Here is an 18,407-nt window from a genome sequence, read left to right on the forward strand (position 1 = left end):
CATCTTCCTGACCTCATGTAGCATTTTGTAGGGCCAGCCCAAGGCATTTGGATGGTGAAGACTAAGATGGTGGCCTCTCTCCTTCAATGCAATGCAGCCCATTGGACTGGTAGACTGGAACATAGGAAACTATCTTATATTGGGTCCATCTAGCTCAGGATGTGGCAACAACTCTCCAGGTTCAGAGTTCCAGACAGGGGTCTTGTCCAGGTATTGAAGCTGGGATCTTCTGCATTCAGTAGAGATGTTCTACTACACAGCTATGTTCATTATCCTAATAGACCTATAGGAAGCTGCTTTATACAGAGTCAGACCACCTCTCTATGTAGCTCAGTACTGTCTATCCTGACTGGCAGCAGCTCACTAGGGTTTCAGGCAGGAGGCATTTCCAGCTCTACCTGGACATGCTGGAGATAGAACATGGACCTTCTACATGCATGCAAAGCTGCTAAGCTACAACCCTTCCCAAAGAGGTATTTTCAGTAAATCGGCTGGATATTATTTCAATACTGGGAACAAAGCAGTATCTTTCTCCACATCTGATGGCAGGTAGCAGTCACATTATGGAGTTCAGGGTATGTTGTGTGAGGTGGCTGCCATTGGTACAGCTAGTCCAGCCACTGTGGTACAGTGGCAGCCACAGCACTAGGCCTTGGTGTGGAAAATCCCTATTCAACCTCAAAAGGTGAAGGTAAAGGTACCCCTGACCATTAGGTCCAGTCGCAGACGACTCTGGGGTTGCATGCTCATCTGGCTCTATAGGCCGAGGGAGATGGCATTTGTCCGCAGGCAGCTTCTGGGTCATGTGGCCAGCATGACTAAGCCACTTCTGGCGAACCAGAGCAGCACACGGAAACGCCTTTTACCTTCCCGCTGGAGTGGTACCTATTTATCTACTTGCACTTGATGTGTTTTTGAACCTCTAGGTGGGCAGGAGCTGGGACCGAACAATGGGAGCTCACCCCGTTTTGGGGATTCAAACTGCCGACCTTCTGATTGGCAAGCCCTAGGCTCTGTGGTTTAGACCACAGCGCCACCTACGTCCCTTATTCAACCTCATGTTGTTGTTGTTTAGTCGTTTAGTCGTGTCCGACTCTTCGTGACCCCATGGACCAGAGCACGCCAGGCACTCCTCTCTATTCAACCTCATACTCTGAGCTTATTCAGTCCTTGCCATATTCAGTAAAAGAGGTTTAGCTAGCAGGTGAACCACTTCCAGTCAACTCAAATAGTATGATGTGGTATAAGGCGATTTCCTATATTTCAAGAGAAATGTGATAAATAGAAGGAGAGCATGGGGGGGGGGGTAGAGCACATAATGACCATGAATGATGGGAGTTGTAGTCCAAAAGATCTGAAGGGCATCAAGTTGGAGAAGCATATTTGCTGGAGCCTCCAAAGAAAATAAGCACATTTGCTGGAACCACAAATGATTAAAGTCTGCCCTTATCTGACATGCTTTGAGATCAGACAAAGAACATTCTTAGTTATGATCATACTAAGGTGTGGATCTATTGATCTATCTATTGTCCATCTCCATGTACATAGGAAACTGCTTTATACTGAGTTAGACCATTGGTCCATCTATATATCAGTACTCTATATTGACTGGCAGAGGTTCTCCAGGATTTCAAGCCAGATTCGCTCTCACTCAGCCAATCCCATAGAAAGCAGGCATTGACTGATCACCTAACAGGTGGTGACTTCAAGCATACTGACCAGAGGCACTTCAAAGCTCCACCCTGGACTCTTCGCAAGCCCTGCATTGTCTTGATGATCCTCACTTGATGTAATTGTGAAGTCAGGTGATTGACAGCCCTGTGTGCTATAGGGCAGATATGTATCTGGCCACCTAGCCAGATCTGATTCCTTACTCTTAGGGGAAAGCATTGAGGAAAGAGGAAGATAGGCATATTCAGGTACCTCTTTCATATCATTACATAATGAGACGACATAATGACTAAGGGCAATGAGCCTTCCAGGAGATACCCACGAGACACTGGCCAACCAGATAGCCATGAGAAACTCATAAGCAGGACCTGAGTGTGTCAGTACACTCCACTCCTGAAATTTCCAGCAACTGGTATTCAGAAACATACTGCTTCCAACAATGAAGGCAGAACACAGCCATCATGACCACTAGCCATTTGATCTATTTGATCTTCTTTCAAAAGCATCCAAGTTGGTGGCCATTACTGCCACTTGCGGGAGCAATTTTCATCGTTTGTACTGTGTGAAGAAGTACTTTTTCTTTCCTGTCCTGAATCTTCCCAAGGAGGCTTTGATGTTTCGCTTCTTTCTCGGATGCAGGTGCACGACACCTTTCAGAGCGATGCTTTGAGATTGCTCTGAGTCAAAGTCTGGGAAGTCTCTTGGCTTCCATAGTTTTAAGTTTTCATCCACTTGTTTAAAAATGCAGAGATACATCCTCATAGCAACACACCTATTTTAAAATGCAAGAGAACAGATGGGGGTCTCTTTGGGAAACCTAATATAGTTCTCAAGACATAGCCAGGAACTGATTCCAGATCTAGAGCACAACAGTGGATCCACATTGCCATCTCAAATTTGATTTTAGCTCCCAATATGTTGTTTTGAGGTGTGTATTTTTTGGGGGGGACAGACTCCCCATAAATGTTGGATTTAGTAAAAGTGAGGATCGATCATGGTTTTATTAAAACTCCACCAAACACTGCTTGATTATGTTTAGGATAACAAGCTAGCCCAGCTTGACGTAGTTGGCTCAGCACAAGCCATTAACAAAGGCTGAAATGGCCAGTCATCAACCCATTAAAAGAAGCCATCACAAGTCTGGAGACCGCCAGGCACACAGGGGGATGTTGCCAAGGGGCAATGATGTAAGCAGAAGAGGAAGTCACATTTGGCAAGGGTTTCTGGGAAGAAAAAGGAGGAGGGTAGGCAGAAGCCATGCAGGTGACTGGAGCAGGCTGATGGCACAGAGGCACAGAGATGGCTGCTTGGCTGCTTTTGAATCTAACGTTGCACTTCTGCAGGAAGCAAGCCCCTCTTGAGATGTGAATGTTCTGAACTTTCTCACAGTAGACTCAACTGTACATATGTGTAAATAAAACCATATACAGTCGTACCTTGGTTGCTGGACATCTTCGAACTTGTACGTTTCGGCTCCTAAAAGATCGAAAACCGGAAGTGAATGTCCTGGCTTTTGAACGATTTTCAGAAACCAAATATCTGGCATGGCTTCTGCAGCTTCTGATTGAGTGCAGGAAGTTCCTGCACCTAATCGGAAGCTGCACCTTGGTTTTCAAACCATTCTGTCTGAGAACCAAAGTATGACTGTTTGAGAACCAAAGTATGACTGTATCTTAAAGATGCTACAGTTTCCACTGTGCCTGATTTCCAATGGAAACACAAACCGTGGCTAATATTGGGGGTGGCAGGTAACAATATTAAGGACAGAGAGAAGAGCTCACGCCCTGTATTCGCTGTAACTCATTGGGGTGCCCATTCACACATTGCTGAAAAAGAGGAAATGTATCAGCTCCCCCACCCCCAAGAAGAAAAGAAAAAAGTCATAGGGGTTTGCATAACATTTGTGCATACTAACTTACACATAAAGAAACACACTTAGAAATAGTTATTATAATTAATAATATAGAAATGTAACACATCTCACCATATTGGAGAAGACTGTGCATGTTCAGTTTGTTGTTCAGGTGCCAGCTGCTCTCAAGATTATGGTTTGAAGGTACACAAGGCCAACACGTTGCTGAAGCACAGCTGGCCTGGATCTGGTCAGTATCTGGATAGATGACCACCTGTGAATCACAGGTACACCACTTTGTGTCCCATGATGGAAGAAAGGTGGGATATAAATGCAAGAAACTTTTAAAAAAACTATTGATGGGGAACTTCAAGAGCCCTGCTCTTCCTTCTTATTGTCCTTTATTTTTAAACTGGACTGGGGCAAGACAGCCCTTCAAACAGAGGACTCCTTCCAATACAGAACTGTCCTCTGTAAAACAGGACTCAGGGCTGGTGTAGAGTTCAGGGATGTTTTGGGCAGTGTGTTAACTCATAAACTGGTAATGAATATGCCTTCACCCAGTGCTTGGAATAAGTCAGACAGTTGCTCCATCTAACTCAGTGTAACTTGTCTACACTGACTGACAGCAGCTCTCCAGGATACAAGGCAGGAGTATCTCCCAACCATACATGGAGATGCCAGATATTGAAGCTGGGACCATCTGCTTGCAAGGCAGGTGCTCCACCACTGAGCTATGGCCCTTCCCAAGCTCTCATTTTTCCTAATTCCATTGCTGAGAATAACGACCTCCAGGAAACAAGAGAATTGGACTTGTTCAACAATATCATGACCATCAGCGTCCCAGGCATGGGGAAGTTCTTATTTTTTAAATAATCAGAAACAACAGCCTTTGTTTTATCATAATTAATACCCAGCTGTTCAGACTTAGAAAAGTTTCTCAAAGCTGATAAGAGATGCCTCAAGCCAATTTGTGCATAAGAGCAGAAGATCATATCACTGGCATACAACAAAACTGAAAATTTCCTGCTGGTGGCAGAGGCAGGTGGGTGTAGGAATCCCGATCCTGCTGTGTTCACAAAATGCTCCCCCTGTCTGCCTCAGAGAGAGGGGTCTGACAGTGCGGACCCCCTCCATCAACGTGGTGGCTATGTGTGGCCTTTGGCTCTCTCCAGTTCCAGAACCATCTCATGCAATAGCCATTGTACTTCTATTTTCCTTATTTTTTTCTCCCACTCTCTTTCTCATAATGCACTGCTTCTGTTAATTTGGCACTGATGTGAAATTCACAGCCTTCAAAATGTTTTTAGACTCAAGCTGCCATCAGCCCTGGTCATCATGGCCAAGAGTCAGGGTTGATAGGAGCTGTGGTCCAAATCCAGGAACATTCAAAGAGCCACAGGTTTCCCAGCCCTGTTATAAGCCATTATTATAAATGGTGAACTGGTTTGAGAGCATTGGCAGAAACTAGATTATGGAACTGTAACAGGTAAACAACCAAACTAACAATTGCTGTAGGTAAATTGCCTGCCATCATGTGCACCTGCCTGTATCTGAGATCATCATCTATGAACCTTCTCTGGGTTTCCTCACTGTTTGCGGTATGACTGGTAATATTCAAGGAGAGCACCCTTCCATGGTGGCATCCTGACTTTTGAATGCTCTCTACACGGATGTTTGCAGGGACAACATCAAGGGTTGGCATGGGTGGGCCCATGTTGAGGGTCCTCAACCCAGCAGGAGACCCACTGACAAGAGACCACCGAAAGTGCTCCTCTTCCTCACAACTGCAACCTGTTTGAATGAACTCCCCCCCTACCTGGCATCAGTAAAATTGACAGAAGACACAGTGAGAGGGAGTGTTCAAGATGTTCCTATAGTCTAAGTTCTTATCAGAAATAGGAAAGACTGTAGCTCAGTGGCAGAGTACCTGCTTTGCATTCATAAAGTCCCTGGGTCAATTCCTGGCATCTCCAGGTAGCAGTGAGAGAGATTCCTGCCTGAAATGCTGGAGATTCTCTGCCAGACAGTGTGGTCAATACGGAGCCAGATGGACCAATAGTCACTCAGGATAAGGGAGAGAAGGATATTCCTAAAATCCTGTGATCAAGGTTCTTTGCAATTTAGCTTATTACCTGCCTATGGAACAGAGCAGTCTTGTAAGAAGCCCACACACAAATGTCTGTTAGCTTTTTGCGACTGGCAGGGATAAGTGTTTTCCTAGGCACACAAAATGACTGAGGGCACAGGCCCATAAGACGTATAAGTGCATATGCTAATTTAGCTGTATATGTGCAAAATTTAGGTTGAACAGTCCTGGGGGCCACATAGAGGCTTAGATGGTCACATCTGGCCCCTCAGTCCTGAGTTCCCTAGAGTGAGAACATGCTTATGCTATATGCTATATGCATAGGTATACCCCTGCCAAAAATGTTGCTCATAAACAGGAAATGGAGCACAAATTTCCATACTCCAGGTCCAGTGTTCTGGCCATTACAGGACTAGCCCCTCAGTTAGTAGAATAATAGAACTGCAGAGTCAGAAGGGACCCTGAGGCTCATCTAGTCCAACTGCCTGCAATGCAGGAATCTCAACTAAATCATTTTTGGGGTGTGTGCGTAATACAATTCAGTAATTGTTTATCTGAAATATTTGCATCTACCTGGGCTGGAAGCATGACACCAACACATATCTTCCCATACATATGTGATGCTTTCTGCTCTCTTCCCCATCACCCACACCAAGGGATTTTCAACTAGGTGATAAGCTGGAGGCTCATTGTTCCTGTGTTCAAGGAACATCTCCTCTTGCTTCATAATTTGGGTGTGTTGCTTTCTTTTTGCAGCTGGCTGGCAGGATGATATAAGATCCTCATTGTTGATTCCCCAGAGAGGATTAGTTTGATATGACTTTCAGGTTGATTGATGGCTGGAGGTGAGGCCAGGCAAAATCTGCCACATGGATGAGCAGTTTGGGGTACACTTGTGAGAATGGGGAAAATCAGCATCCATGGACAGTTCTCTTCTAGGTTACAAAGCCAGGGTAGGACCCTGTATCTAGTAAGGAATTGCCTGAAAAAGAACCAGAGAGAAATGGATAAAATGCTACCTGGACACAGAAATTGTGTGACTCTCAAATAGGAAAGTAAGAAGGCATCATTTTCATAGAATCATGGAATTGTAGAGTTGGAAGGGAACACGAGGGTAACTTAGTCCCGCTCCCAGCAATGCAATTTCCATTCTGCCCTGTATTTGTCATATCGAGCATTGTTTCCATTTTGCTGCAATTCGTCTTCCGCAAACACTGCATTGTTCTTCCCACTGTCCATTGTAATGAAATCACATTATTTACATTAAGTTACATTGTCATTACATCATTCTACCCCATTCATTTCAATGCAAAGGCAATGCAAATGGGAGGGAAATGCAACCAATTACATATCCCAAAGCAACAATGACAGCAACTGCTGATTGTATTCAGAGGGCTGATTTCCATTCCAGATATGGGAGAAATAAGCGAACACTGGCAATTTCCACTCCCATTTTCATTTTTGTCAGAATTCTCCAACATCCCAACTCTCAAATGCTGCAATTCTCCATAAAAGGAAACCTAGCCCATAAGTGTTCAGTAACGGTAATTCATTGTATGTACTGGGGCTGCCTCTGAAAGATATCTAGAATCTTCAGCTAGTGCAAAATATTGGTTTTCATTTATATATCAGAGCATGTGGCTATTTACAGAGTACAAGAGGGCAGATTTCGGCCCCAGGGGAACTTACAATCTAAAATTCACCACTAAAGTGTTCTTCCCTGAGCCACAAATCATGGGTATATGCTGGCATTTTAGTGAGGTGGCTCTGGCACTATGGTTATGGAGCATGAGGTTTCTGCTCTTATGAGAAATGAATACTGCATGATGAACATGTGTGAGTTCCAGGACATAGGAACAGGGCATGGATGGTTTGATGGGATGAAACAGGTTGATCTAGCATTGTTATAAAGGATCTACAACCATCACTGGCCATAATAAGGGTCACAATAAAAGCTAAGCGAGCAAAATAATAGTAATGATTTATGATTTGCACCCCACCCATCCGACTGGGATGCCCCAGCCACTGTGGCTTCCAGACAGTGGAAGTGTTTGGCCAAAGTGGCAAGGAACCACAGAGAGAAAAAGCAAGGAGACCCATCCTCCAAGGGACTAGAGGAAAGTGAGCTGAGAGGTGCAGTGAAGAGGAAACAGAGCTAGGAACAGAAAATCAAAGGCCCCCAGTTCAATGGAAGAGGATCTGCTTTGCATGCAGAAGGTGTCAGGTGCAATCCCTGGCTTCTCCAGGTAAGGGATGTTTTCATGTCTGAACCCCTGGAGAGCTGCAGGCAGCATATGCAGTACTGAGTTAGATGGACCAGCAGTCTGACCCTGTACAGTGGTACCTTGGTTTAAGAACTTAATTTGTTCCGGAGGTCTGTTCTTAACCTGAAACTGTTCTTAACCGGAAGACCACTTTAGCTAATGGGGCCTCCTGCTGCTGCGCCGCCACCGCACGATTTCTGTTCTCATCCTGAAGCAAAGTTCTTAACCTGAGGTAGTATTTCTGGGTTAGCGGAGTCTGTAACCTGAAGCGTCTGTAACCCGAGGTACCACTGTATAAGACAGCTTCCTATGCTCATAAATCTAAAACAATGTGATTGATACTGTAAATCACTTTGATATGCCTCATGGGAAGCAATGCATACATGAGGATGATGATGATGATGATGAATAGGCAAGGAAAGAACCAAGTCTACCAAGGCAATTAAGTTGTTGGCTTGCCCAGACAAGAGATCTGTATGGGATGCAGAAATTAAGCAGAGGGTGCTATCTAAGCAATTTACAAAGCCAGACAGTACCGGCCATCGGCTGAGTCCTGGCATTAGTACAGAAAGGAGTTCAAGGCCTATGCTTTGATAGCTTGCAGGTCAAAGAGACCACCCGGATAGTGGCAGATGTGGTTCTGTGCCACTTTGCTTCTGACCGCATTGTTCGAATGTGAATGAAAGCCTCCACCATCATCCCAGCTTGCCAGTATAAGCAGCATGCTTATTTGGATGGGTGTGTTTCAGTAATGAACTCCTCAATCCCTTTTGGCTCTCTTGTCAATTTCAGGCATGACACAGACACAAAGGTACCTTTTTATAGGTAGGAAATTATAGGTGCTGGTACTTCAAAGGCTTTTTGCACCAAGAGCTTTTCCCTTTGATAAATGACAGCATTGTTAATGATGATTTATTGCAGAGGCCAGCTCAACAAACCAAAATAACTTGTTTCCATGCATTGGCTTCAGAGTAGGTTAATTCCTCCCCCCTGCTTTGGGCTATCCATCGCCAGGAGGTAGCTGGTTAACAGCTGTTTAAGTACTGGTGAAACATCTCATTTATTAACTTGTCATCACCTGTCATAAAGTTTAGCCAAATGCAAAGTGATTGTGCACTTAAGTCTGAGTAATTACCCTGTTATTAAAGCAGGCTTACTTCATCTAGCCTCGTGAAGGCTTACCTTACCTTTGTTCCATTTATTTTGAAACCAAATAAGTACCGAACTGAATGTATTCACCTTGCCTCTGTTCTGAAAAAGATCACACCTACACCATGCAATTAAAGTACATTTCCATAGCCATGGCTCTCTCCGCAAGAATCCTGGGCACTTCAGTTTTGTGAGGGGGTCTCCTAACAACTCTCAGCCCCCTTAAGAAGTTACACTTCCCAGAATTCTTGGGGAGAAGCCATGACTGCTAAAGTGGTACAAGAGTACTTTCAATGGATAGTGCAGATATGGGCAAACTATATGTTTACATGTGAATGTGTGTAATAACAACGGCCCTCCCTCCAACAGCTTGAGAGCCACAGCCCCCATGAATATCCTTCTGGGGACTGCATGGGAGTGGTGGGTGGAGTCAGGGCCAAAGGTAGCCAAAGTCAGATGTGGCAGCCAGACTAGTGACTGGGAATGGCCGCCAGGACCATATAACACCCATCCTAAACGAGCTACACTGGCTCCCGGTACATTTCCAAGCACAATTCAAAGTTGGTGCTGACCTTTAAAGCCTTAAACGGCCTTGTCCCTGTATACCTGAAGGAGCCAAAAGCCTATTGTTCAGCTGGGACACTGAGGTCTATTCAAGGGCCTTCTGGCTGTTCCCTAACTGCAAGAAGTGAAGTTACAGGGAACCAGGGAGAGGGTCTTCTCGGTAGTGGCACCCACCCTGTGGAACGCCCTCCCATCAGATGATGCTAAATAGATAAACAACTGCACAACTTTCTGAGGACATCCGTATCAGGAAGTTTTTAATGTTTGATTTATCATTATGTTGTTATATTCTCTTGGACGCTGCAGGTCAGATGGGCAGGCAATAATAATAATAATAATAATAATAATAATAATAATAATTAGAGAGAAGGTGCACGTCTCTTGTTTGATCAGTGTCTTAGCTTTCATGTAAACCAAGTGTCTAAACCACTTATATACCTGGTGCATCTTGTAACCTGTGCCTTGCCTATGTAGTGATCTTTTATGCATTGAAGTCTCTGGCAGAAAGACAGATGGGAGTCTGAGTTCTTCATCTGGCAGGGAGGGCCAGGATCTACAGTTGGTTCCATTCCAGTCACACAAAAGCCAGAAGTTTCTACATTCTCCCCTCCCCCAGTTCTCTTCCTAGGCAAGCAAGAGACATTATGGAAGGACACCTTCCACGGGACTGCAGGGCCATTTCTGGCCTACAGGCCACAGGTTTTCCACCCTGTTCTAGGCTAACAATCTTCTGGAGCAATTTGGAAGTGTGTGTGTGTGTGTGTGTGTGTGTGTGTGTGTACACATGACCCTTCCTCTTCCTCTGTTTTTGGAAACATAATAGGCTCCAGTCATTTTCCTTTTCCCCAATTCCAAATGAAATATTTACAATATGAAAGCTCTATTCATGTGCTACTCATGTGTAGGGCACATGTACACTGAGGGTGGATTGGGGCTGTGCTGTTAGACCTACCATTGAGTCTTTGGCTTGTTCTTTGCTCAGCGATTTCTACCCTCACATCTCCTTAAAAGCAGTGGGTAACTTCTTCAAAAACCTAAAAATAAAAAAATAAAATTCCTCTCAAGCGTAGTGCAGATTTGGCAAAGTTCCAGGGAAAAAAGTCTCCTCCAGACTGAAGTACCTCCTCTTCCCCCCAGATTTTCCAAGGTCAGTAAAAATGAGAACAATTGCAAATATTAATTAAAAACAACACCTCTGCACCACAGATTTCTCTCCAGCATTCATGTGTAAGTTGATAAGGGAATTTGAGCCAATCATAAATCTATCTCAGATGCAGCAAGAGATTTTCTTTTGCAATTAACAAGCTGGGTGTGTTGTGCAGTCATTACAAACAAGGTAAAACATTCCTTTGCATGTCTTCTCTGTGGAGGCTAGTGGAAAATGTGGAGGCCAGCAGGCATGCTAAGAGGATTCTGTGTGATTCTATTGTTACCATAAAGCACCAATGCTGCAGCAAGCAAAGGCTCTAGCAGCTCAGCAAGCTGCTTGTGGCTGGAAAGCCAGACAGGATGTTTGTGACTGTTGCCATGGGAACAAAGGGGCAGTCCATTCTGTACTGAGCACCGGATGTTAGCTCAGTGTGTGTGTGTGTCATATGACCCGTACTGGATGTACTTGGGAGGAGTTTTCTTCTTGCTGTTGTTGAGTGCAGACATGTTTCTCTGTACTGATGTAAGAGGCAGAAATAAATGATGTAAATAGTTATCTGTCTGCTTCTTTCCCCTCCCTGGGGACACCAAAGGGGAGAGAGGAAGAACGGTGTGTTCCTCTCATACATCTGAGAAGAATCGCCGGACCTCGCCTGCTTATCAGCAGAGTGGTGGAGACGCGGGGAGGTCGACAGGAATATCTGCCGGTGCCTACGCTTGTGGCACATTCCTCTGACCCAGGCAGAATTCCAACAGTGGTAGCAGAGGATGGTTGCGATTCATCAGACATCTGCATGAGAGGCTGGTGGATTGTCCTCCTCTGCTCCAAGGAGGAAGAGAAAAGCGTCTGAGAAAAGCCAGAGGCTCCACAGACAGCTGATGGAAAGAAGAGGTGTTTTCCAGAGCAACAAAGTTCAAGGTATGCTGCATTTCGGGCTAAAAGTGTGAACGCAGTCTGATTAATTCCCTGGTTCACGGAGCTGCGTTTCAAAGAAAACAAAAGCTCCGGAGGAAGAGGCCTGCAGCTTGAAGGCTGACGCCTGCATTCCACAAATTTTTGTGGTAGATAAGACGTCCCATTGAAATGCATTGTTGCTAGGTAACGGTCCTGGAAAATTACTGGCAAAGGGGCTGGACTCTGAGTGTAAGCCTGGGAAAGCGAAACAAAACCAGAGAATGTTTTGGCTACAAGGTTTACGAGCTCTTGGAAGGGACTTTTCAATAGCAGCCTGAGTTTAGCTGCCAGGTGCAAAAAGCACAAACAATTTGCAGTTTGCGGCGTGAGAAAGGAAAAATCAACTGTTGGATTTTACAGTTTGTTTGACATCGTGAGCTAGAGGCTTGGCTTCAAGATGGATGCCAAGAAAGGAGCTTTGCCTTGCCCACCTCCCTTGACCAATGACAATTATTCATCTTGGTCTGTAAAGATGAAGGCCCTGCTGCAGAATCAGAGGCTTTTTGATGTAATTGAAAACCCCATCCCTGCAGCACCAACCAGAGGTTGGGAGTCACAGAATGTAAGGGCCAGGACTGCTATAATTTTGTGTGTCTCAGATGATCAGTTGGTGCATGTTCAGCATTTAGAAAATGCGAAAGAGGTATGGGACACGCTGCGTACAACGCATCAGAGAGATGCTGGTTCTTCAGCGTTGCTGTATTTTGAGAAATTGACCAATCTGAGACTTGCGCCTGATGGAGATGTTCAAGCGCACCTGACAGAAATGAAGTTTCTGCGTCAACAGATGGTGGAACGCAATTTCCGTCTTCAGGAGGAAGTGTTTTGCTTCATGATGATAAACAGCCTTAGCCGCACCTACAAGGTTGTTGCCAGTCAGCTTGGTTCCCTACCGGCCGCGCAGCTGACCGCGGAGAGAGTTTGTGCTGTGGTCCTGAATGAACACGACAGACTTGCTGCACTGGAAGAAAAAGACAGGGGGAGGGAAGAACAGAGTTCTAATTCCCCCACTGCTGATGCTACTGGAGAGCATGGTGTAGCATTGAGTGCTATCCGATGCTACAATTGTGGACAGACTGGGCATCTACAGCGAAACTGTAAGAAGCCGCGCCAGTCAAGAGGAGCAAAGAGCAGCTCTACGAAGCCTCAGGCGTCAGGCAAAAGCCGTACCAAGTGCCAGGTGAAACCTGCAAAGGCTATGATGGCGAAAGGAACCACGCCAGATGTTGGGAACTCGTTCATAATTGACACGGGCGCCACGGTTCATATGTGCCCGCACAGACGACTGTTTTCGACGTTGAAGAAGCAAAGCTTCACTGTGAAACAGGCCAACGGTCAGGAGTTGGAAGCAACCGGAATTGGGACTGTGTATCTTGAGAGTCTGAACTTGACTATAAATGATGTTTACCTGGTTCCAGAACTGAGATTTAATCTGCTGAGCGTGTCGCAGATTGCGAAGAAAGGACTGAAACTGTCCTATGATGCTAAAAGCTGCAAGATCTACAAAGATGGAGAACTGTTTCTTACTGCCAAAGAGAGAGATGGACTGTATTTGTTGACTTTTGATCAAAGTGATTACATGAAATGTAATTCCTCTGTTTCTAACGAAATCTCTCTCGCAGGTGTGACCAGTGTGAGCACCAGGAAGGTGACGAAGAAGGTCGACAGAGCATTTCAGCGGGTGTATGCTGATGTGATTGGTCCTCTAGAACCATCTAGAGGCGGTGCACGATTTTACCTTTTGTGTGTGGATTGTTTCACTAATTATTCTTGGGTTTATATGATGGAGAAACCACAAGAAACTTTAGAAAAGTTTCAGGAGTTTTGTGACAAGGTTAAAAGTATGCATGATGCTAACATTGATTGTCTTTTCACAGATGAGAAGCAAATTTTTCTGTTACAGAAGTTTCAGAAGTTCCTGGATGGAAAAGGGATAGACCACAAAGTGGCAGTTTCGCAAGAAGCGTGGAACAGAGGAGTCTGTGTAAAAGTGAACAAAGAATTGCAAAAGGGGATGAATGCGCAATTGCTGAGTTCACATTTGCCACATGAATATTGGGCCGAATCGCTAGCGTCCTATCTTCATGTGTGGCTGAGAAAAGTCTCAACGGAGTTGGGATGTTCTCCTTTTGAGAAGCTGTTCAGTAGAAAACCTTCTGTTGCCTATTTTAAGGTTTTCGGGTCTCATGTGAGAACAGAAGCTCCAGGTGGAGTAAAGAATGCCAGAGGCATTTTTGTGGGTTATGAAAAAGGTCTCTACAGAGTAATTTTGTCTGAATCTGGTCAGGTGATTCTCACAAAGTTCCTAGAGAGTGCTCCAGAGCAAGAGCGGGTTGTAGTACAAACATTTCCCACAGAGGATGATGATGATGATGATGAGTTTGATCTTATTGAGTTCAGTAGTACTGATGATGACAGCGATAGCTCAGACAGCTCAGTTGTCACAGTCATTGAGAGGAAATCTCACATAATGACTAGACCCTCAGAAGAGGAGGATGAACCATTGATTAAGCTTAGTACTGGTTCTCCAGAGAGTTCAGAGGCTGAACCAGAAAGCACAGAAGAGCAGCAACTTTTACGTAGGTCTGAGAGAGCAACGAAGGGTGTACCACCCAAGAGGTATTCAAAGGAGTTTGCTAACCTTGCATATGTTGCTATTGTAAACGACCAAGGACAGATTGAAGCTGTGTCTGAGTCAGAGACAAAGGCACAACAGAGAGTTGTTAACCGAGGTAATGCGAAGTCACACAACCAGAGAGGTACATTGGTTAAACCAGTGGCGGGTAGTTCCAAGGGTGGAACTGAAACAACAGGGGAATGTTATAAATATAACAACTGTTTGTTTTCTTCTCTGGATGACGCTTTGCTCGCAGCACACATTGATACTTTAGGGGGAGTATGTTACCATAAAGCACCAATGCTGCAGCAAGCAAAGGCTCTAGCAGCTCAGCAAGCTGCTTGTGGCTGGAAAGCCAGACAGGATGTTTGTGACTGTTGCCATGGGAACAAAGGGGCAGTCCATTCTGTACTGAGCACCGGATGTTAGCTCAGTGTGTGTGTGTGTCATATGACCCGTACTGGATGTACTTGGGAGGAGTTTTCTTCTTGCTGTTGTTGAGTGCAGACATGTTTCTCTGTACTGATGTAAGAGGCAGAAATAAATGATGTAAATAGTTATCTGTCTGCTTCTTTCCCCTCCCTGGGGACACCAAAGGGGAGAGAGGAAGAACGGTGTGTTCCTCTCATACATCTGAGAAGAATCGCCGGACCTCGCCTGCTTATCAGCAGAGTGGTGGAGACGCGGGGAGGTCGACAGGAATATCTGCCGGTGCCTACGCTTGTGGCACATTCCTCTGACCCAGGCAGAATTCCAACATCTATGCCCCAGGAATACAGAAAAACTCAGTTGGATCCAGACTAGGGATGGACAAATCTCACAGTTTTGTATCTCATTTCCCCCCAATACTTGAGTTTACTTCTCTACATTTCTAACAGTAGAAGCAGAACACAGTCTTCATGGTTTGTAGCTGCTGCTGGCTTCATCCACCAAGAATTTGTCCAATCCTCTTCTAAAGTCATCATGTTGGTGGCCATCATTACACCTTATGAGACTGGATTCCATAGTTTAGCTATGCACTAGGTATAGAAGTACGTTCTTTTGTCTGTCCTGAATTTTCATAGAATTGTAGAGTTGGACGGGACCTCAAGGGTCGTCAAGTCCAATCCGCTGCAATGCAGGAATCTCAATTCAAGCATCCATGACAGATGGCCATCCAACCTCTGTTTCAAAACCTCCAGTGAAGGAGAGTCCACAACTTCCTGATGAACAGCTCTTACTGTCTGAAAGTTCTTCTAGCATTCAGCTTCACTGGAGGTGCACGAGTTCTAGCACTATGATAGAGGGAGGAAAAACTTTTTCCTGTCCACTTCCTCCACTCTTCCCAGTATTAACTGACCCAAATTGTACCTCCCAAGTCGTGTGCTGATTGGACTGCAGTTGTCCATCACATGTCAGCTTTCTCTGAATGTTGTGACATGGTTCTCAGCTCATTAAAAAGTATCAATATCAAAAATGAGTTTTCAAATGGAAATGAAAGGCATATGATATTGAGAAATGCGAACTCAAGAGGAAATATGTTCAAATGCACATAAAAAAGGCAAAGGGACCCCTGACCATTAGGTCCAGTCATGGCCGACTCTGGGGTTGTGGCGCTCATCTCGCTTTACTGGCCGTGGGAGCCGGCGTACAGCTTCCAGGTCATGTGGCCAGCATGACTAAGCTGCTTGTGGCGAACCAGAGCAGTGCATGGAAACGCCGTTTACCTTTCTGCTGGAGCGGTACCTATTTCATAGAATCATAGAATCATAGAGTTGGAAGAGACCACAAGGGCCATCGAGTCCAACCCCCTGCCAAGCAGGAAACACCATCAGAGCACTCCTGACATATGGTTGTCAAGCCTCTGCTTAAAGACCTCCAAAGAAGGAGACTCCACCACACTCCTTGGCAGCAAATTCCACTGTCGAACAGCTCTTACTGTCAGGAAGTTCTTCCTAATGTTTAGGTGGAATCTTCTTTCTTGTAGTTTGGATCCATTGCTCCGTGTCCGCTTCTCTGGAGCAGCAGAAAACAACCTTTCTGCCTCCTCTATGTGACATCCTTTGATATATTTGAACATGGCTATCATATCACCCCTTAACCTCCTCTTCTCCAGGCTAAACATGCCCAGCTCCCTTAGCCGTTCCTCATAAGGCATCGTTTCCAGGCCTTTGACCATTTTGGTTGCCCTCCTCTGGACACGTTCCAGTTTGTCAGTGTCCTTCTTGAACTGTGGTGCCCAGAACTGGACACAGTACTCCAGATGAGGTCTGACCAGAGCAGAATACAGTGGCACTATTATTTCCCTTGATCTAGATGCTATACTCCTATTGATGCAGCCCAGAATTGCATTGGCTTTTTTAGCTGCCGTGTCACACTGTTGGCTCATGTCAAGTTTGTGGTCAACCAAGACTCCTAGATCCTTTTCACATGTACTGCTCTCAAGCCAGGTGTCACCCATCTTGTATTTGAGCCTCTCATTTTTTTTGCCCAAGTGCAATACTTTACATTTCTCCCTGTTAAAATTCATCTTGTTTGTTTTGGCCCAGTTCTCTAATCTGTCAAGGTCGTTTTGAAGTGTGATCCTGTCCTCTGGGGTGTTAGCCACCCCTTCCAATCTACTTGCACTTTGACGTGCTTTCGAACTGTTAGGTTGGCAGGAACTGCTAGGTTGGCAGGACAAATGTACATATTTTAGTATTATTTATATGCATTTTCCCCCTCTGGAAAATCATTTTTTTAAATTGCAGATTAATACGAGTGAAAATGATGTTGACTGGAACTAGACTGATTTTCCCATCCCTACAAATGCACAAGGCCAAACCTGAGGACATTCAGGGTCAATGTGGTATAGAGGTTGGAGCGTAGGACTAGGACCTGGGAGACTAGGGTTCAAATCTCCTCAGCCATGAAGCTTGCTGGGTGACCAAGGCCATTTGCTGACTCTTAGCCTAGCCTGCCTCACAGGGCTGTTGCAAACATAAAATGGAAGGGGAGGGTACATTACATTGAGCTCCTTGGATGACATATGAGATACAAACAAATGAATAAGGTTTGTGTATGTGTGTGTGTGCCAATTAGCATCCAATAGCTAATTGGCATGTGCACGCACGCATGCACACACGCACAATGTTAGCTACTCCCTGCGACAAAGTACCCAATTTTGCTCTGCTTTATGTATAGACCACAAAAGAAAGGTGGAATCTGCATTGGTTTTATTCTCTCTTGTAGATTGATACTTGCAAGAGAAAAGAAGAAGGAGAAAAGGGTAACATTTTGTGCTCTGGGTTGAATGTATAATTTTTTTTATTTGTGTATGCTACCTCATTTGAATTGTTTGCTAGTGTTACCACATGGTCTTTTGTGATCTTTATGTGTAAAGGCCACTGAGTACATTGCTAATGAATTTGACCCTACCCTACCTGACTTACTCCTAATTTGTCTTCTGGGTTTTCGTTGAACCTAGTTCATTTGGAACTCATTATGAATAGTGTGATTTTGACAGCAGGTAACTGGGCTGGTAATTAAGGAATCATTGGATATGACTTGGAATACTCTGCGTTCAGATTAGGGTTATGTTTGGTAGTTAGTCAAACAGAAGTACTTCAGTTAGCTAACCAAAGTATTGTCTAAACTGACTGTCAGCAGCTTCTCAGGGTTTCAGGCAAAAGCCTTTTCCAGACCAACTAGGAGATGCCAGGGACTGTATCTGAGACCTTTTTGCATGAAGGACAGTTGCTCCGCCTCTAGGCTATGGCCCTTCTCCATTTAGCTGGGTGGGACAAAACTTCCCTGAGACTCAATACGGCAGTCCTGTTCTGTGTGGTGTTGAAACCTCCTCAGTTCTCACTTTGCTTAGGAGCAAAGGCACAGTGGTGCGGATGCTGAGTGAGTGAGCCCCAGATCTGTCCTCCCTCTGTCAACAGCAAAATAATGGGCGTGGCGCAAGCCTGGAGGAAATCTGTGTCAGGCTGGTGATGGGAAAATACGGCAGCTTGTCAAAGCAGCTTGGCCTGCAGCAGAGAGACGAGTGAGATTAGTAGGCATTGTCTCACCTGTCGGCAGCCTCTTCAAGGCCTGTTCCTTTTGACAGGGCGGAGGTGTGAGAAGGATTCTCT

The 18,407-nt window shown here is 45.1% G+C and overlaps 1 long non-coding RNA gene across 1 annotated transcript in view; it reads left to right on the plus strand.

Moving 5' to 3' along the window:
• Positions 1-1,835: 1,835 nt before the first annotated feature.
• Positions 1,836-18,407, plus strand: part of LOC308463902 — a 39,184-nt gene continuing 22,612 nt past the window's right edge. Inside the window, exon 1 of the long non-coding RNA XR_013979806.1 lies at positions 1,836-1,919. This is a non-coding gene — a long non-coding RNA (uncharacterized lncRNA). The remainder of the gene's footprint in view (positions 1,920-18,407) is intronic.

Source organism: Podarcis pityusensis (genome assembly GCF_964106645.2).
Source record: "Podarcis pityusensis genome assembly, chromosome: 15".
Taxonomy (NCBI): Eukaryota; Metazoa; Chordata; class Lepidosauria; order Squamata; family Lacertidae; genus Podarcis; species Podarcis pityusensis.